The sequence below is a fragment of the Euprymna scolopes genome, chromosome 15 (genome assembly GCF_053919585.1).
Source record: "Euprymna scolopes isolate OS-2025 chromosome 15, ASM5391958v1, whole genome shotgun sequence".
NCBI lineage: Eukaryota > Metazoa > Mollusca > Cephalopoda > Sepiida > Sepiolidae > Euprymna > Euprymna scolopes.
The window spans coordinates 125,214,449-125,236,319 of record NC_136496.1 but is presented as its reverse complement, the minus strand read 5'-3'; the positions used below and the strand labels follow the sequence as shown (position 1 = coordinate 125,236,319).

Here is a 21,871-nt window from a genome sequence, read left to right as displayed (position 1 = left end):
AATATCAGTATGATATTATGATAACTGTGTACCACACAAAATAATATCCGTATGATATTATGATAAATGTGTAATAACAAAATAATATCAGTATGATATTATGAAAACTGTGTAATAACAAAATAATATCCGTATGATATTATGATAACTGTGTAATAACAAAATAATATCCGTATGATATTATGAAAACTGTGTAATAACAAAATAATATCAGTATGATATTATGATAACTGTGTAATAACAACATAATATCCGTATGATACTATGATAACTGTGTAATAACAAATTAATATCCGTATGATATTATGATAACTGTGTAATAACAAAATAATATCCGTATGATATTATGATAACTGTGTAATAACAAATTAATATCCCTATGATATTATGAAAACTGTGTAATAACAAAATAGTATCCGTATGATATTATGATAAATGTGTAATAACAAAATAATATCCGTATGATATTATGAAAACTGTGTAATAACAAAATAATATCCGTATGATATTATGAAAACTGTGTAATAAAAAAATAATATCCGTATGATATTATGAAAACTGTGTAATAACAAAATAATATCCGTATGATATTATGAAAACTGTGTAATAACAAAATAATATCAGAATGATATTATGATAAATGTGTAATAACAAAATAATATCAGTATGATATTATGAAAACTGTGTAATAACAAAATAATATCAGTATGATATTATGAAAACTGTGTAATAACAAAATAATATCCGTATGATATTATGAAAACTGTGTAATAACAATATAATATCAGTATGATATTGTGAAAACTGTGTAATAACAAAATAATATCCGTATGATATAATGATAACTGTTTAATAACAAAATAATATCCGTATGATATAATGATAACTGTGTAATAACAAAATAATATCCGTATGATATTATGAAAACTGTGTAATAACAAAATAATATCAGTACGATATTATGATAACTGTGTAATAACAAATAATATCCGTATGATATTATTATAAATGTGTAATAACAAAATAATATCCGTATGATATTATGATAACTGCGTAATAACAAAATAATATCAGTATGATATTATGAAAACTGTGTAATAACAAAATAATATCCGTATGTTATTATGAAAACTGTGTAATAACAAAATAATATCAGTATGATATTATGAAAACTGTGTAATAAAAAAATAATATCCGTATGATATTATGAAAACTGTGTAATAACAAAATAATATCCGTATGATATTATGAAAACTGTGTAATAACAAAATAATATCAGAATGATATTATGGTAAATGTGTAATAACAAAATAATATCAGTATGATATTATGAAAACTGTGTAATAACAAAATAATATCAGTATGATATTATGAAAACTGTGTAATAACAAAATAATATCCGTATGATATTATGATAAATGTGTAATAACAAAATAATATCAGTATGATATTATGAAAACTGTGTAATAACAAAATAATATCCGTATGATATTATGATAACTGTGTAATAAAAAAATAATATTAGTATGATATTATGATAACTGTGTAATAACAAAATAATATCAGTATGATATTATGATAACTGTGTAATAACAAAATAATATCAGTATGATATTATGATAAATGTGTAATAACAAAATATTATCAGTGGAAACATATGAAAAAAAAACTAATATACAACAAATAATTTATCAAAAGCATTACATTTTAACTATCTGTATAGTTTTAAAGTTCTGAAAATGTTTTAAGTATTCTTTTTTTAATTTCAATATAAGATTTTTTTTCGATATCACTCTTCAGGAAACAATTCAAATCCAATTTGACCACTTGATTTCTCTTTGTGTTTCCTGTTCTGGGGTGGATAACACCCCTATGTCCATGGACAATATGGATTCGTATGGCTTATAAAATGACAGGCATTTCTACCTTCAAGCAACGAGAACACTCTTGTACTGGGATGTGGTGTCTGCTCTGATGCTGCATTCTAGTTAAATCGTTTTTAGTCAATGGCGGGGAAAACCCTTCTATATTAATTCAATTTAATTTTTGCATACTGCTAGAGTGTTCCTCTTTGGTTGAGCCGATTTTATCCCACATCAAAACGACTTTGTGTTACATTATGTTGGGTCAAAGTGTGGTGTCTGCTCTGATGCTCCATTCAGGTTAATTTATTCTTGGTCAATGCATACTAAATCAATTTTATTTTTGAGTACTTATAGAGTGCCTATATTTTGTGTCACATTTTGTTTTCGTCGGAAAGCAAATAGACACCGAGAGTACACTCGTATTGTATCTTCCGATTTTGTTCCATAGCGCTTATTATTGTTATATTATTGTTATATTATTGTTATATTATTGTTATTATTGTTATACTATTGTTATACTATTGTTATATTATTGTTATATTATTGTTATTATTGTTATACTATTGTTATATTATTGTTATATTATTGTTATACTATTGTTATTATTGTTATACTATTGTTATATTATTGTTATTATTGTTATATTATTGTTATTATTGTTATATTATTGTTATACTATTGTTATACTATTGTTATATTATTGTTATATTATTGTTATTGTTGTGGTTGCAAGGTTGAACAATAATTAGTAAGGAAATACAATGAAAACGCAAACAACAAGATAACGCAATAATAAATGTATTAAAGAAAAGGTATATTTACAATATGTACAAATGACGGTGTCGAGTCAGAGAGTCTTGGTGGGAGGACATGTACGCTCTTCGGCGTCACTTCTGGTGGCATTTGAGTAAGACACACCAAGGCCAACCTAGGCTTGCCATTTATAGTGTTATGTTATTCGCATATGCAAATAAGTGGTTGCCACCACAACACCCCCTCCCAAGATTTGAAGTCACACAGATTTCAATATATTTTTCTTTTTGGGTTTACCATTAATGGTTCATTCACTTTTCTTTTCCTACCTGATCTTCGGGGTTCAGGTGCATTTTGAGGCGGTTCCAAATTAAAAGATTCGTATATGATATCTATGGTGTCCTCCTCTTCGACTGTTGTCGTATCATCATCATCTTGGATATGACGTTTTTTATCTGATTTAGGTGCCTTTTATGTATATTCTGTGGACCTTTAATCATGTATGTACAATCACCAATGCGTTTATCCACTACTCCACATTCCCAGTAAGATGTGTTATTTCTGTAGCACTTAAAATATACTGGATCTCCCGAGTTATATTTCTTTCTTCTCGTGTGTGTAGTGTTTCGGATAATTGCCTGCCTTGACAATAGTTTGTCAAACGCTGATTTTACCTTTCTGGCAAACATTAGATCAGCTGGTGATATGTTTGATGGTGTACTAGGATGTGGTGTAATCCTATATACTTGCAAGAATTGTTGCAAAGCTTTTTCTGTTGGTGTTCCAATGGATTTCTTTAACGCTCGTTTTAGCGTGTCCACGAACCTTTCCGCGAGGCCATTCGACCTTGGATGATACGACGGAGTCGTGATGTGCTTCACTCGGAACGTGTCGCAAAATTCCTTAAACTCTGCGGATGTGAACTGCGTTCCGTTGTCAGTGACCAGTGTGTCTGGTACACCGAATCTTGCAAACAACTCGTGTAGGAACCATATTGAGTTGTTCGTTGTGTGATTCCTGCAACGCATTACCTCCGGCCATTTTGTGAAACTATCCACTACAATTAAATAATAGTTTTCACCTACTAGACCAGCGAAGTCCATGTGGATTCTCGACCATGGTTGGTCGGTTTTCGGCCAAGGTTTGTGTACTATAGGTGGAGATTTTGCCGCTAACTGGCATCCTTTACATTTATCAATTGTTGTCGCTATGTCAGTGTCCATGTTACGCCAGTACACGTAGCTTCTCATTAACGACTTCATTCGATTTATCCCCGGATGTCCTGTGTGGAAATCTCTTAACATCCTATTCTGCAATGTTTTGGGTATTACCACTCTCTCGCTGTACAGTAACACATCGTCACATATGGAGAAAACTTCCTGCACCTTTGTGTCCGTTATAATTTTCTCTTTTATGTCCTTTATATATTCGTCTTTCTCGGCTTCCCTTTTAATGTCCGACAAAGTTACGGATAGTTCCTTAATAATGTTTGCTACCATATTTTTTACTTCAACATTTGTCCGAATTGCTGCAATGACTGATTCTTCCAGATTGTGTTTCTGTGGTATCAGTCTTGACAGTCCATCCGCATGGCAAATCTTTTTTGATGCTAGATGTTGTAGCTGGAAATCGTAATTAAGTAGTATTGTACCCCAGCGCAGCAATCTATTTGCGGTGTATACCGGCAATCCTTTTTTTGATCCATAGATCGTGACTAACGGTTTATGGTCGGTTTCAAGTATGAATTGTCTACCATATAAATATCGGTGAAATTTAGTCACGGCAAAGATTATGCTCAACGCTTCTTTTTCGATTTGTGAATATGCCCTTTCGGCTGGTATCAGCGTTCTCGAAGCGTGCGCTATTGGTTTTCTAGACCCATCCGGCATAATATGTTGAATGCATGCTCCTAAGCCGTAGGAGCTAGCGTCACTAGCGACGACTATTTTTAAGTTTGTGTCAAAGTGCGTTAAGAATAATTCGGATGTTAGTGCGCTCTTTATTTTGTCAAAAGCGGTTTGACATTCTTGCGTCCAGTTCCACGGTGTATCCTTTTTAAGCAGATTATTTAAGGGGGCTTGCAAGTTATGCATTCCTTCAATAAAAGATTGGTAATAATTTGCGAGTCCTAAGAAACTCTGCAAGGTTGTTACATTATCGGGTGCTGGCATATTTTTTATTGTCGCAGATCTGTCTGGGTCTGGACGTCGTCCATGTTTGTTTATTATGTGTCCAAGATACTTAATCTCGCTCATACAAAAGTCACATTTACTTTCTTTTACTTTAAAGCCGAATTCTTGTATTCGAGTAAATACTTGTTTAAAATGTTCCTTATGTTCTTCTAGGGATTTGCTCCTGACAACAATGTCGTCCAGGTATGCACATGCGCACTCAATACCACTTAGCGTGGTGTCCATCGCTTGCTGAAAGATGGCAGGCGCTACTTTGATGCCAATTGTATTTGTATAATCCCTTATGCGTATTGATGCATAGTATTTTTGAGCAATTCTCCTCGACCGGTATTTGCAAATACGCGTTGCTCAAGTCTATCTTGAAGAAGATATTACCCCCCATTCAACTTCGTGAATATTTCCTCTGGGCTTGGTATGGGGTAATGGTGATCTTTTAATAGGGAGTTGACCCCGGTCGAAAAGTCTGCGCACACTCTAACTTCGTCATTCTTTTTCTTTACGTATACGGCGGGGGCTGCCCACTCGCTGTGTTCTATTTTTGATAGAATTCCCGTCTGTTCCAATCTATTTAATTCTTTATCAATCTTTTCCAACCCAGCGAACGGAACATTTCGCTTTTTTCTAAAAATTGGGCTGGCGTTTTCTTTAAGTTCAAACGAGGCCTTGAATTTATTGCAGCGACCTAAGTTAGTCGTGAATGCCTCAGGAAATAATTATTTTAAATCGTCTTTTATATTTACTGTTGTTGGAGAAGAACATTCTAATTTTTTACAGAATGTATTGATTGGCTTATCCCATAGTCCGAATTTCTCAATTAAATCTATTCCAAACAGATTTTCACTATTTTTTAGTACGAATATTTTTAATTTCTTCGAAATCCCTTTCAATTTTATCGGGAGGACAACTTCTCCTTCAAATTTTATACCACCACCAGTTACCGTCCGGGCTGCTTTACTAGTTTTCATCATGGCCGGTTTTCCCAACTTTTTCCACGTATTCAGGTTTATTATAGAAACATCGGAGCCGGAGTCGAGTTGTAACTTTATTGATGTTTTAAATATTTTACTTCATTTTTTATTTTTTAAAGGAATTTAACATTATGTTTAATATCTATGGAATTTCTGTTTATAATAAATAAGAATTCTGCATTAATTAAAAAAAATATTTATGGGTATTTTCCTCTGTTCCGTCTGCCTGCTTCCCTCCTGACTACAACTTGGATGTCTTCAAATCCAACGTAAACAAATTCCTGATGAACCGCCCCCTTAAGTAGACACTTGATTAAATCTCCACACTAACGTAGTGTACTTACAATAACCCTTAACCCTGAGTGGCTTCCGGGCCTTGATAAGTGGTGACCACCTTGTAAAAAAAAAATATTATTGTTATTATTGTTATATTATTGTTATTATTGTTATATTATTGTTATATTATTGTTATACTATTGTTATTATTGTTATATTATTGTTTTACTATTGTTATTATTGTTATATTATTGTTATTATTGTTATTATTGTTATATTGTTGTTATTTTTTGTTAAAGTTGTTGTTACTTTATTCTTTCTCCACCGACATCTCGTTGAGTGAAGCAGTCCTTTTTATTCTCCCGCTTACCGCCGGCCATGGCGATTTCCAGCTGTGTGCCATCGGATGATGTTTAAGATAAACAAGAAACGACTAATGCAGGTTGGAAGAAACCACTAAAAAATCCCCTCGCAAGTCATATGTTCAAACCCTCACTAAAGAAGAAAGACTTGAGATTAGGACTGGCAAAGACCCATGGGGGGAGGGATAAGTTTAAAGAATTGCTAAAGTGTTAAAAATTGCTGGACGAAAACAGATTAATAGAATAAAAAAAATTTAAAAATCAACCCCTTTTCCAGTGTCTCTTTTTCCCGAAAACCCCGATTCCCTCCCCAAAGAAAAATGCTCCCCTGCTAAAGTGCCACCTCTTGTAAATTCTTCACTCCTAAATAGAGAAAGAAAATTGACTTCCGTAGGTTCCCCTTCCAAGAAAATTAAAACTCCTAAACCTTCCCCCTTTTGTACCCCATACAATACACCTCAAAAGACCCCACCCTTTCTCTTATGAAAACAGACATGCCCCCCTCCCACACAACCCTTGTACCCACTACTCCTTCAAACAAAAAAGACAAAGAAGACCCTCTACTGAAGTAGAAGCTAGAAAAAAGAAAACAACATCTTTTTACACAGGAAAATCTGTTTGTTAAATCACGCCGAAAAGGGAGACAATTGTGAAAGCACACACACACACACACACACACACACACACACACACACACACACACACACACACACAGACAAATATATATATATGCATATATATATATATATATATAATTACCGCCTCGCTTTCAAAAGTCTAAATAAAAAAAAAAGATTTCCAACCTGGAAGATTTCCAAAAGCTTAAAAGGCTACTAATAGTTGTAAGACCGAGATAAGAAGCAAATAGACCTTGGACTCTGATGAAGGAAGCGAACAGTGTGTTTGATGTTTTTCCTCACCTCGCTTTTTTAAACGACGCGCAAATTTCCGAATCAAAAAATAAATCATGTGTTGGCCGGGTCGCTATTAAAATACACCCATCGCTATATAGGGCCATTAAACTAACCTTTCCGTTAGACATCGGTGGTCTGTCCCCGGATGGGAACATCACTAATAAGATGACTCATGGTTCCATGAGACAGCTGTCAGTGTCTGGTTCGTTCAGGATTCTCGCCTCTAATTTACCTCACTGATCTTGCGATTAGCTGATTGACTCCTTGCGGCTTGAGGGACGCCTCTAGTAGACTTCTAATTGCATGCGACCTTGTTTGCAGGAGACCCCCTTTATTCCTAGTGATTATCAGAGTATGCTGCTTGAAGACTTTCAGCTCTATTCAGCACATTTTGATGCCCACTCGAGGGGCGTCTCCTGGCTAGTTAAGCGTACATTTAATGCATCGTGTGTCCCAGGATTTGCAGATCCTAAAGGAAGACTGTGCGCACTGGATGTTACAGTAAATGATTTGGCATTACGATTTATTGGGGTTTATGCGTCCAATAACCATACCGAGCTGGTTTTCTTTGTTCAGCGGATCGAGCTCTCCATGAATTCGTCCTGTTAGATAGTTTTAGCGGGAGACTGGAACGCGGCCCTGGATGCCGATCGTGGGGGAAATTCCTTAAGGGCTACAAATCAGAACCAGGATGTTAAACCATTTTAAGACTTTATCGACAAGTTTGATCTAACTTTCGATACGAAAAATTCGGGGACATAGTATGGACTTGGGCGGATAGATGCGGCTCCGATCTGGTGCAATTCTCAAGTTACATTGATCGGTTCTTAGAAGAGTTGACCTAGGGCTTTTAGATTGTACAAGTTTCCTCAATATAGTTTATTCGGATCACAGGCTTGTCCGGGTTCGGGTAAACTTAGATAGTGTTAAATATAGGATGTCTGGGTACTGTAAGTTCTTCCCGTCTTTGTTTGACTTAAAGGACTTCCAAGACAGCTTTTACTAACTTTAGGGAACTATAATTGAGAATAAGTGGTGAGGATTATAGTCGCCGTCTCAATTTTATTTCTAGACCAGCGAAAGCGACACTAGAATCTATATTAGAATGGGAGGTGGAAGAGGGGGATAGTAGTAGTTATACTATAGTTAAGGATAAACTTGACTCTTTTGGATAACAGGGAGGACCAGGGATACCTACTTAGAGCTAAGTTAAAAAGAGCGTCGACTATTTACTGATTGACACATCGCTAGTGTCACATTGACAGACGGACGAACCGTGACCACAAACAATGGGATCTTGAAAGGTTTTCGCTCTCATTTTCAGGGTCTTTTCACCAGGGAGCTCTGTCTGGCTATTGAGCAGTTCGACACCTGTTTAGCCTACTTTTCTCGGCTCAAGGTGACCGAAACAGCTAAGTGCGAAGTTTATGTAAAAAAGGAAGAAGTCCCTGAAACAGATCGGGCTGGACAGAACTCCAGGAATCGATGGTGTCCCTTACGAATTATATTTGAGGCTGTCGCCAAGTTTTGTCCCGTTAGTGACCGTATTTTTTAACTTCTGGTTACCTCAGTATTTTACCAGGGGGACCATTAAATTGCTACGCAAAGACAAAAATGGTGGGAATTGAATAAGTAATTTCCGACCCTTAACGATATTAAACACAGAGTTCAAGATTTTTGCCAAGATCTTAGCAAATCGTTTGAAACTTGCCTTGCATCGGCTAATAAGCCCCGAACAGACTTGTTCTGTAAAGGGCCGGATGATTCAAGATAACTTGCACATGCTACGCTTGATCATGGAAAAAGTCGACACAGGAGCCGCGCTGATCAATTTAGATCAAAGCCTAAAGGCTGTTCTTTCCTCGGATTGATGGGGTCCTCAGTTTCGCTCTATGATTCACCACTTGTATGCAAACCCCGGTGCTATGGCGGATGTGAATTGTGTGAGATAAAGGCCCTTCAATTTATCCATTTCACCGATGCTCTTTGAGCTTGCATTAGATCCTTTCCTGCACAAGCTTAGGGTGAATCCGGTCCTCGCGGGATTATTTTATCTGGTGGCTTTACCCCGCTAAAGTATACGACGACGTGACCGTGCTTGTAATGAGCAGTGCTGAGACTAGAGTCGTCGATATAGAAATAAGACGGTATGAACAGATGGCATTCGTATCTGGAAGGGGATACCCCTTCGGAGGCATTTTGACTGGTCTTGCAAGATACTCGGCGTCTTGTTTGGCCCTGGCCTTCAGTTGGAGAAAATTGGTCGGAAGTATTAGAAGCGGTCCAGGCCACATCGCATTTGTGGTCATTGGGAAATTTTACATTGAAGGGTCGAGCTGAGGTCTGTAATTCGCACATTTACCCCTTCTTCCGTCTATCAGTGCTTCTCTTCCCGGAGACTTCATGAGTTGAGCTGGTGCACGCTCTTTCCGCGTTCTTAAGGTGCGGAAAGCAAAACATAGCCGTCTGAAAGCGGTCTCGGTATGCATAGTATCGAGATTTGTCGGCACGCATTTAGGCTGATATACTTGGACTGAATGATTACACTTTGTGGGGGGAAACTGAGGCTTCTGGAAAGACACTAAGAAAGCCTTTCTGGCTTTGAAAATTGTGCACTCATCTGAGGGATACGCACACAGTTTGCTCCAAAACGAATGCTCCTTTTATCGCGAGTGTCGACAGTCCTTGAGGCTCCTTCTACGAGTAAAAGAAAGCCTCTCTGACACCTCTCTGTTGTCCTGTAAAGCATTATATAGGGTTATGGTGAGGGGATCAGTTCGAGACGAAAAGATTGAGGGGATCGGTTTTACAAACGAAGAGCCTCACTCGATATGGTCTCGAGCGCCCGCGTTGAGCTGTTTCGATAATTACGAGGCATCGCTCACTTGGCTGGTAATTTGTAATGCCCTCTTGGCCAGCAAAATCTTTTTACAGCGGGCTTGGTAAAGACACATAGTTGTGTTCGATGCGGAGACTGGGAGGAATGCCTCGATCAGGCTTTTTTCCACTGCGCTATCGTTCGACCATTGTGTGAGTTAGTTGAAGGCTGAACGGACTTTTTTTGTACTAAATCCGGTTTCCCCGTGTCACAACTGGGCACCGATCACGAAGAAATAAGAACGTTACGTTTTTCTTTGCTTGCTAGCGGTTATGAGAGGCGTGATTTGGTTGACACGACAGAAGAGGGTTTACGGAGATGAGACTTTCACTGCTCCCCAGTTTTTCCTCATTTTCAAACACCGCTTTAAGTCTGGAGAAGGTGAAAATCTTTCCGGCAAATTTCAACGAAAGTTGGGTGAAATTTTCGACGAGTGAATGGAGCTGATCTCGAGTGGTATTTAGACGTAACGTGTGCAGAGAATTTTGAGTATCCCCAACGAATATTGACACTATATCCGACCGTTTACAATAGAGTAGGTTAGTGTTAGGTATTTTTCCTAATTTTAACTTAGCTAGAGTGTGCATGCCCTTTTTAGTTTTATCCTTATCCCCCACCCGTGTGTTTTGTCTTAGTTAATATGTTAGTTAGGTCCATATTAACCTCCAGCCCCCTTTCAGCCTTGTGCCACGTTTTTGTGCACATACGCACATAAATAGAGTACACTCGTAGTTTAACCGTTCGCTTTGAACTCCCAGATGCTTTCACCTTATAATTGTGACTCCTTAAATCGGACCACAAGTTTTATTATTTAAAATAGTTTCTTTTTAAATTATCTATTTTACTACTTACCCTAAGTCCGACTGGCATCTTATGGTCAATGGTAGTGATACGATAAGCCTTTTTACTATTTTAAAACTTGAATTATCAACCATATCCAACCAAAATCGACCGCCATCTTTGATTGACTCAGATCTGGCTAAGTTAAAGTAACGGTAACATATTCAGAAATAATAAAGCTCACACTCAGGTTCCACACTTTACAGTTATGTAGTTAGGTAGAAAATTAAGCTTGAATGAATTTGGTAAAAGTTATTTTTGTATATTTTTTGTTTTCGATTTTTTCGTTGTTAAATATATTGCATGATTGCCAATGTGTTTAATGTAATTAATTTTTAATTTATTATACACTTTTTTTAGTTCAAACGTTATTTTATGTTAACTAATATTCTTTCATCTGCATAATCCTTAGTGAGAACAATATTGCACAATCACAACCTTTAATTTTTTGCATTTTAAACTGATCCGGTATTGTCCGTTATTGCGTTGAAGTTGCTTTTTTAGATTTGAATTTTATTTGCACATAAATAGATAATTCTTAATATCACAATGCAAAAGATTTTGCCGATTTAAAATTTCATTTTCAAAAATTAAAAACTGTTTTTTTATCTTTATTCACATCATCATCGTCATCCTCATCATCATCATCGTATGAATCCGAAAATTATATTGCTGGCATTGGTTTCCCCGATATTTACCTAGTCAGAATTCTTTCTACAAAGACATCGCGTACTTACTACATACGGTTGCCAACATCTTAAGTGAAAGTGATGTTTTCAGAACGAACTGGATATGAAACAGGAACACCAAGGTCGTTAGTGCGTGTCGTTAAACGTCACCTCCCTCATCTAATTTATAAAACTCATTATGTCTGTCTCTCTGTCTGTCTGTCTGTCTCCATTTTTTCAAAGTCTATCTCTTCTGAAACTAAAAGTCGCAGAACCGCGCTAGGGGCCTCAAATGATTGGCTAAGCCGTTTTCGAGTCCATAGGGAACGAACTCACAGACACACAAACAAAATTCCTTTTATATAATAGTAGAGATAGCGGTTTCACATTTTAATAAAGTTAAAAAGATTTTAAGGCCTTTAAATGAAGCTTTATCACTGATGTAAACGTTAGCCAGCACAAGCTTACACGGCATTAAAAGGGTATTAAAATGTATTACAAATAGAAAAATGGTATTTAAATGCACTAAAAACATGAAGCGAATTTAAATGCATTAAACAATTCAAAGAGTGTTTAAATGTATTATAAATTACAAAAGGTATTTAAATATATTATAAATTACAAAGGGTATTTAAATGTATTATAAATTACAAAGGGTATTTTACTACATAAAAATACAAAAGATATTTAAATGTATTACAAGTTACAAAGTTATGTAAATGTATTAAAAAATAAAAGGTATTTAAATGCATGGATGAATACAAAGGGTATTTATATAAAATAATATCAGGTTTCCCTGGTCACTTAAGTGTCAATAGAAAAGTAACCGAAAGCTGCCCTAAATGTTTCCTCTGATTACTTCCGGCATTCCTTCAAGCGTGTTTTGTGAAAGTATAATTTTATTGCCATTTAAAAATTATTACATTTATTCCGAACATGTTGCAAACTAGCATTGCACAATACTCAGATGGCTTCTTTAATTGTGTGTTTTTTTTTTTAACTTTAAATCCTTAAAACAATACTGTACAAAACTTTTCTGTTCTAAAGTGGGTTATGAGTGGGTTATGGGGAAGAACACACGTTCGACGAAAATTTTAGCAACAACATCTATTCAGTTAATTTTCATTTCCCGGGCGACGCCGAGACAAAAGCAGCTCTCTCTCTTTCTCTCTCTCCCCCTCTCTCTCTCTCTCTCTCTCTCTCTCTCTCTCTATATATATATATATATATATATATATATATATATATATATATATATATTCTTGCAAAAATCTGTTTCGGTTCTAAAGTTCGATGCAAATTTTAGCCACAACATCTGTTAAGTTAATCTCCTTTCCCGGGCAACGCCGAGACAAAAGCAGCTCTCTCTCTATCTCTCTCTCTCTCTCTCCCTCTCTCTATGTATATATATATATATATATATATATATATATATATATATATATATATATATATATGTGTGTATATATATATATATATATATATATATATATATTGGAAGTCTTGGAAGTTTTTGACCTTTAAAACTATATAAAAAACTTATTTAATTCATATATATAAATATATATATATATATGAATTAAATAAGTTTTTTATATAGTTTTAAAAAACTTATTTAATTCATATATATATATATATATATATATATATATATATGAATTAAATAAGTTTTTTATATAGTTTTAAAACTATATAAAAAACTTATTATTAAAACTATATAAAAAACTTATATATATATATATATATATATATGAATTAAATAAGTTTTTTTTATATAGTTTTAAAGGTTAAAAACTTTTTTTATATAGTTTTAATGGTTAAAAATTTCCAAGACTATATATATATATATATATATATATATATATATATATATATATATATATATATTAATTTTAATTTTGTTGTTTTTGCTTGTTATTTTGTAAAAAGGTTTTGTTGTTTTTTTTTTATTTTACAAATCATCCAACCATACACGTTTCATGTTGTCTTTCATTATTTGCTCGAGTAACTGCTTGTCGTTTTTTTTTTTTGTTTGTGTTTTGTTATCGTGTTTCAATCGTTGAGAAAAAATGTATGGATTTCAATGAGAATTCCCAAGAAGATTTGCTGTATTCCCTAAATAAAATTCTTACAGTGTAACCTTTTCAGAATGTCTTTCCAGTTTAACATCCCCATAAATAATATGTTTTATTATCGCTGAATTCTTCGTTTAATTCTTTCGTTTCCAAATAGCAACGATTCCGGCAGCTAAAAAAAATAAATAAATAATTGCAACCATTACTTCAACTTGATTGCAATTTTGTACGTACATCCATGTAAAATATTCATAGCAAGAAATCGTTTTACTACAACCACTGCAAATATTTTTTTTTTCTTTTTACGTCTATGTGCCGATAACTAAAAGTTTGTTTAATTTATGCCCTCCCATTAGTTTTATATAAGACTGATTGTATCACACGGACAAAACAATAAGCCAATTGCATTGAGGTGTTTCGAAATCGCGTAATGCGTTTCATTACAGGACATCGCCTGATCGAAAAAATAACCCAACCACCGTCAAACTAATTCCCTACCCCCTCTATTTGATAAAATCAAAAGTAAAACCATCTCAAACGATCAACCACTGGCCTGTCAAAGTTATGCTTTGAGGATACGTTAGAAGACAAAAGAGGCAGAGGAAAACCAAGGAGAAGATGGAGAGAAAATGTTTTTCGTTGGACATCTCTCAACAATTGGGCGTCCATTAACCAACTTGCCCTGGATCGGAAGGAATGGCGAAAAATAAGTCGCGTGGCTTCGCAATCCGCACCAAGCGGAAGATACGACTCATGATAACCTAAAATCAAACAGTATCCCATGAATAGAGTTTCTTTCCTGGAACCTTTTATCTTTTCGAACACATTATCACGAGACTGGTTCCCTGTATACTGAAGCATAGCCGTCTTCAAGTTTGTAGTATTATGTCTTTTTCTCAAAATATTTGCACATAAATTACTAGAGAGCATTCGATCGGGGTTATTTTCCATTTTCGTAGTCAGACGGGGTGTAACGATCTGCATTATAAAAGGGACTCTTTCTTCTGGTTGGTTGGTTGGTTGGTTGGTTGGTTGGTTGGTTGGTTGGTTGGTTCGTTGGTTGTTTTTGTTTTACGGCCTATCAACCTTTTTCAGGTTAATTAATGCCGAATTCAATGATTTTGAAGAACAGTTTTTTTTAATAGAATATATTTGTTTTTGTTTTTTTAAGTCGGTTTCTATTTAACCCATAGTTGGGATCCTAACGGGTACTACCACTCCGTGTCAGAGTGGACCTGGGAGCAATGGCAATAAAGGGTGGCTTCACACTCCCAAAAGCCCGAAAACTGGGGCCTCCCCATCGGATATAGTTTAAGGTCATAGCCAGGACCTCTTTCTTCTGGAATTGGCTTGGACAATATACATCACCGTGCAGAACCACTTGTGCTCATCTGTGTGAAATTGCGGACAAGAAGCAATGACAACTTGCAGTCATCAAAAAATATGGCAAACTAAAGCCGACTTCATTAGAAAAATCACAAAAAACTCACATTTTACAATCTACATTTTTAATTAACTACATAAAAATAGATTTCAAAAATATCCTCAATCTGAGGGATGCGATACCTGTAGCATTCTCAATACATTCACGTAAACACCACTAAAGGGCGTCAGCCTTAGGTTATCTTCCGTTTTTGTGATCTTAGGAAACGCAACGATCCGCGATGTCGTTGTCTACAAATACTATTCTAATTTTGTAGTCCAAATAATGCAAATTATAAACCTCATTAGAATCTTGATCCCTACAGCTACATTCTTATATTGTAGATGTTGCTAATTTTTAGCTACTATTTCCACGAAAGGTGTTCGACTAAGCGCCAATCGATGACTCTTTCCCACAAAGAGGATCACAGACCGTCGCTCTCTCTGTCTTTCGGAACTGGCCTCAAAAGACCCCCCCACACCAGATTTCCTTGCTCTCTCTCTCTCTCTCTCTCTCTCTCTCTCTCTCTCTCTCTCTCTCTCTCTCTCTCTCTCTCCTTTTCATCTGGGTCTGGCCTTTATAGATGCTCCACGCAACACGTGCGCGATCACAACTCACTATTCAAGTATGTAAGACACTTCTTAAGTATGATCTCTAATGGACACAATTTCATAACTAACAGCGCGTATGCGCTCCTCACAAACTAGTTTTACATATTATGTAAACCTCTTTTCTGTATTTGCACACACCATTTGCAGACATAGGTGTACGCATACTCAATGAAGACAATTTCATCACGGAGACAATCTTATTTTGCATTTTTTTGTTTTGGAGTTGTTACTTAATTTTCATTGGCGTATGCTTGTATTTGAACACGTATAGAAAAACCGGCATTGCCCAAGCGACGATCAAATGTCGTTGTTTAATGTCAACAAAATTTTGTAGTCCAAATAATGCAAATTATAAACCTCATTAGCATCTTGATCCCTGAAGCTACATTCTTATATTGTAGATGTTGCTAGTTTTTAGCTACTATTTCCACGAAAGGTGTTCGACTAAGCGCCAATCTATGACTCTTTCCCACAAAATATATATAGCAAGAGTTCATCTTATTATTATGCACTACAAAGAATGTTCATTTTTTTGGTGTACCTACAATCGGTACTCTTGCAGTATTTGACCCCGATCTTCGGGATTTTCCGTCAATCACCGGATTAAACCAAGCGAAGTAACAGACGCAAATGAATTTCAAAGCAAATAAACCCGGAAAAAAAGAAAATACAATAAATAAAACATAACTAAAACCTACGTACATTTACTGAATATATATTAAATTTTTATTTTATTCAACAAAAGTTTTTTTGGAGAAAAGATATTTTTTAAACTGTAAATTGTTAGTATAGTTTGTTTTGTTTTTGTTTTTTTGTTCGTTTTTTGTTTTTTTGTTTTTTATTTTTTGGGTGGGAGTCCAAGAAAATTTGTATTTTGTATTGTTTATTAATTTTTTTTTATTTAACAAAAGCTTTTTTCAAGAAAAGATAATTTTTAAACTGTAAATTGTTATTATAGTTTGTTTTTGGGTTTTTTAAAGAAAATTTGCATTAAAAGTTCTTTTGTTGTTCATTTGCTTTTTTGTCAACAAAAGTTGTTTATTCTATTAGAAAAAAGATGAATGATTTTCATGAAAACCGTAAACTGCTATGAAAAAGTACATAATGATTTTGTCAACTAATGACATTTTCTCCACATAAATTCAATTAGGTATGTACGTAGAAGCTCTCGTTTGGTTTCACATTCTTTCTTGTTGCCCTGTTTTATTTCCTTCCACATCATTTCGACGTGATTCGTTGTTGCCTTTGGTTCTCGGTAGAATATATTTGTTTATTATTGGAAAGAGTGTTTTGGCGTTTCGGTTTGGTACGATTTAGCATTTCAACATTTGAACAATGCCCGGCTTAATCCAGCGATTGCCGATCGAGCCCTAGCCATGATTGACGAAAGATTTCGAGGATCCGGGTCAAATACTGCAAGAGTACCCAAAAATCAAATAGAACTGTCATGAATAGAAGTGCTTTCCTTGAACTTTCACCCATTAGAACACATCGCCACGTTTCCCTGCAAACTACAATATAGTCGTCTACAAGCCCAACGCTAACATTTGATTACGATGTGCAAAATTCTCGATGACTCCTAGCTTAGTTTAGTTGTGACGGCTTTCTTCAGTTCAGGAATAGTCTGGAGATTGTTTCGATAGCCATTTGTTTTTAGGTAATTCAAATCTGGGGTTTATGGTGCGTAAGTATGAAAACAATCCAGAACCGCGTATCCTACTGATTACTGATGATCATTATAATGCCGTTCATATCATAGAATGATTATTAAACAAACGTTATTGGATATTCATGAGTAAAACTTGATGGCTACATTAAACATGGACTGAACATGGACTCTACCAAATATATTTGGACTACAGAAAGGGTTATGAATATATTAAGCATTTTATGCATAGTATTTTTTGAGTGGGGTTTACTCTGTATTATTTTATCAAATTTATTTTCTAATGTTTTTTTTTCTTTTTGTTTAAACAGGTTAACTTGCGAGAGAGAACAGCTTTAAAGACACAACAGACGGAACATGATTGTATTCCATTGCGTTGAAGATCCTTGGATGCACTGAAATGATGCCAACAATATTGGAAGACCAACACTTGCTAAATCTATCAACAACAACAAAAATGTGTTTCAATTTCTGCACATTACAACACCCTATTTTATTTTGATTAAAGAGGAAATGATTTTCTTGTTTTTCATTTGCCAGCCGCCTTTACGGAACCATCATTTTTCTTGTTCAGCTTTATCTCATCATTCTATAGACAGTCGAAAAGTAAACTATTTCACTGGAAAAAAAATCCTTCCTCAATCACCACCATCACGAATGGTAGATGACAGGGTATCTTAAACGCACCTGTGTGTCGGAAACTTTTAGATGAGAATTAATCATTTGTTTCATTCAGATTACAGTCTCCATCTTTTTCAAGTACGTCGTCTTGAATCCAGGAATCTGCACGGAATTTCCAACCGAATCCTTTACGTAAATCACAGGGGTAACTTGTTCTCGTTCTGTTAGCAATGACTAATAAGTCTTAAGCAATTCGTAATTGTATTATCACTATCACTCGCACTGAAAATTGAACTTTCAACCTCTAAAATACTGCCACTTAGAACTGATTACACTTAGCACTTTTATCGTTGTGCCCATTCTAGTACAAATTTAAGGAGCTTTAAACAAATTTATTTTTGCTTTTGGATATATTACTATTTACATATGGCTTAATCCCGTTGACACACCGGTTCTCGCCAGTTCACCGAAGTTAGGCAACGATGAGTCTGGTCAGTATCAGTTGGGTGACTATTTTGGAAATACTTGGCACCGTATAGGGCGGCGGGAAGCACTACTCTCAAAGGAGATACAAAGCGCCTCCTTCCCTCCCCTAGTCTGTGGGAGACTTTTCGGCAAGGTCGAGAATCCACTTCAGTCTCTCCTCGATCAGGGTAACATGAGGTCATGGAAAGCAGGTGACTAATTCAATACGGAATAATTCTATTCATGGTTTCGTATATCGTTGTGCTGCGAAGAAGATTTCTTTGGCTACAATTGTAAGCACTGCTCTGGCAGAAAGAAACTGCAAACTACTGTCTGTACGAATGCAAATAAATGTATGACAACCCATCAAAAAACAGCAATACATCAAGAAACAGCCTAAATCGGGTTCTGAATGATAAGCAACATTAAATTCATGAATGCCTTAAAGGAGAAAGATGACCGTCATAGCCCTCAATGCCTGTACCAGACAGGACACCACTTGAATGAATTAAATATTTATCAATATATCCATATATCCATATATATGTATGTATGTATGTATGTATGTATGTGTGTATGTATGTATGTATGTATGTGTGTATGTATGTGTGTATGTGTGTGGACACACATTGAATGAATCAATGACTACTTATTATTTGATTAAATAAATGAGTCCATTTGAACTTCCATACAGAGTACTGAGTTCAACGTATAAATTCCCTAATACGACAAGACGCACATGAAGAAGGTCGAAATTACATCCACCGAAACGTTGCGAAAATAATTTCAAAAATGGGAACAATAAGTCATAAGTATAGCATATATAAGATAAGTAATCCAAATAATACGATCTTATATGGCTTTCATATATGTTTAAAGCTATGATTTACCCTGAAAAAAAATCCGGCTTACGATTTTATATTGCTTGAGTATAACACACAAAAGAAAGTTTAGTTCGAACTGTGACCAATCTGTCATTCTTATCAATACAAGGAAAGTGGTGTTCGTCGATTCACACACGAACAGGTGTTCTTATTACATCGGTTATCGGTAAACTCAGCCTAGTGTTAGTCAGTAGTTTAATTGTGTAGGTGTCTGAAAAAAAAGCTTCAGGATGACCCCGTTTCTGACGTTGTGCTCTAAAAAGTACAAACGTTTAGAAGAACGAAGACAATCGATAAAGTCGGAAAGTTAAGTTCCGGAGATCACAAATATGTGCAGTCGAAGATCAGCAATGTTTAAGAAGTTTGTAGTTGAGAGTCACTAATGTTAAGGCTCGGGGTCACCAATATTGAAAATTTTGCAGGATCACCAATGCGTAATATCTTTGTAGTCGGGGTCACCAATTTTGGAAGATTACTGTAGTCGAGGGTCATCAATATTGAATACTTTTGTAGTTGTAGGACAACAATGTTGAAGATCCTTGTAGTCGGGGATCACCAATGTTCAAGAACTTTGTAATAGTGGTCCAACAATGTTGAAGTTCTTTGTAGTCGGAGATCACTAATATTGATGGCGTGGAGAAAAAGAAATTAAGTAACCATGTTTGTTTCGGCTGGTACCGTATGAATTTTCGTGTGACAGTGCATATGAATGGTGTAGGTATTGTAGATGTATGCGCATTAGTTTGCTACTGTTTAGTCCATAAGAAAGTTTGTGTATGAACATGAGTGTAGATACGTCCGCTAAATGTGCTGTCGCATACAGTCGTTCGTGCAAGTTTTCTCTCTCTCTCTCTCTCTCTCTCTCTCTATATATATATATATATATATATATATATATATATATATATATATATATATATATATATATATATAATAAGTTAGAAAAATATATATGGCAATTAAGCTACTTAATAAAAGTCCGACAGACGTGTTTAAGGGAAAGTATGGTGATAGATTCCCCTCTCACGAACTAAAAATGAGTACAATTAGGTAATCTATTTTTGCAATCAACTCGGTAGATAAAAACATTTATGGACGCGAAAAAAAGCTAGCATTTAATACAACAGAAATACATAAATTAAATACTGAAATGAAATGTAGTTATTAATATTTGAATCTAAAAATAAAAAGTGCGAATTAGTATTGAAATCACTTATCTCAAAAACACTTCCGTCTCCAAAATGCAAACTAGTGAAGAATTTAACTTTTAATAGCGTTTAGAAGATTTTTTTTTAAATTGATCCGGTAAATATCTCACTGCTGATGCTATTCTCTATCTATATAAGAGCCAGGTACGTCCAAGGATGGAATACTGTTGCCACATCTGGGCAGGAGCTGCTAGAAAGGACTTGGCCTGCCTTGATAGAGTTCAAAATAGACTTCGTAGCCTCGTAGGAGATGTCCTTTTCTCCTCCTTGCAACCTCTATCTCACAGAAGAGATGTTGCGAGTTTGTCTCTGATGTATCGTTATTTTCATGGAAAGTGTTCGACTGAGCTTCAATCTATGGTCCCCCCTCGCCAAACTTTCACAAGAAACACTCGTCTAGCTGTAAACACTATCAATAATTCCCCCCACTCTTTATCTGTGCCTAAACCTAAACGTAGATTCCATGAACAAAGCTTCTTTCTTAGAACTGCACGCCTGTGGAATTGTCTTCCGTTTTCCTGCTTTCCGGCTGACTACAATATGGTTGTGTTCAAGTCTAAAGTAAATAAGTTCTTGATGAGCCGTTCATTATAAGTTATCAAATTTACCAAATTTTCATTACTAATGATTACTATATTGTCCAATTTCTACTGTACACTCTTTAACCCTTATCCTTGAGTGGCATCTGGGCCTTGATAATGTGGTGATGCCTATGTAAAAAAAAACTACATAGAATATTCCGCATTTCATCCACATTAGGATTCGTCCGGCTTAAGATACCTAGTTCTACCTATGTATTGAGCGCTGTTGAAGTAAATACTTAGTTTACGCATAAAATTATACTTTCGTATATTAATTTATGTGATTAAATGAAGTAGTTATATATATATATATATATATATATATATATATATATATATATATATATATATATATTTATATATGAGAAAGAGGATTAAATAGATATTGAAGGATATCTTAAATAAAAATCTCTCAAGATATAAAAAGCTCAGTTGCATGTATTTTAACAATTTCTTTCCTAATGTACCCAGAACATTTCCATATATTCGTAACCTATCTACTTTCTCTTTTTTCTGATGAGAAACATTAGGCTTCGAAATAACTAGGTATATAGAGAATTCGTAACCCCTTCTTTCTATTTATGCTTTTCCTTATTAAGATGAAAAATAAATTCATATATA

General features: G+C 35.0%; 1 protein-coding gene across 1 annotated transcript in view; it reads left to right on the top strand.

The window, feature by feature from the left end:
- Positions 1 to 19,261, top strand: part of LOC145294114 (uncharacterized) — a 252,104-nt gene extending 232,843 nt beyond the window's left edge. The window contains exon 3 of the mRNA XM_080141212.1: positions 17,803 to 19,261. The gene's annotated coding sequence lies outside the window, so the exon portion shown is untranslated. The remainder of the gene's footprint in view (positions 1 to 17,802) is intronic.
- Positions 19,262 to 21,871: the final 2,610 nt, after the last annotated feature.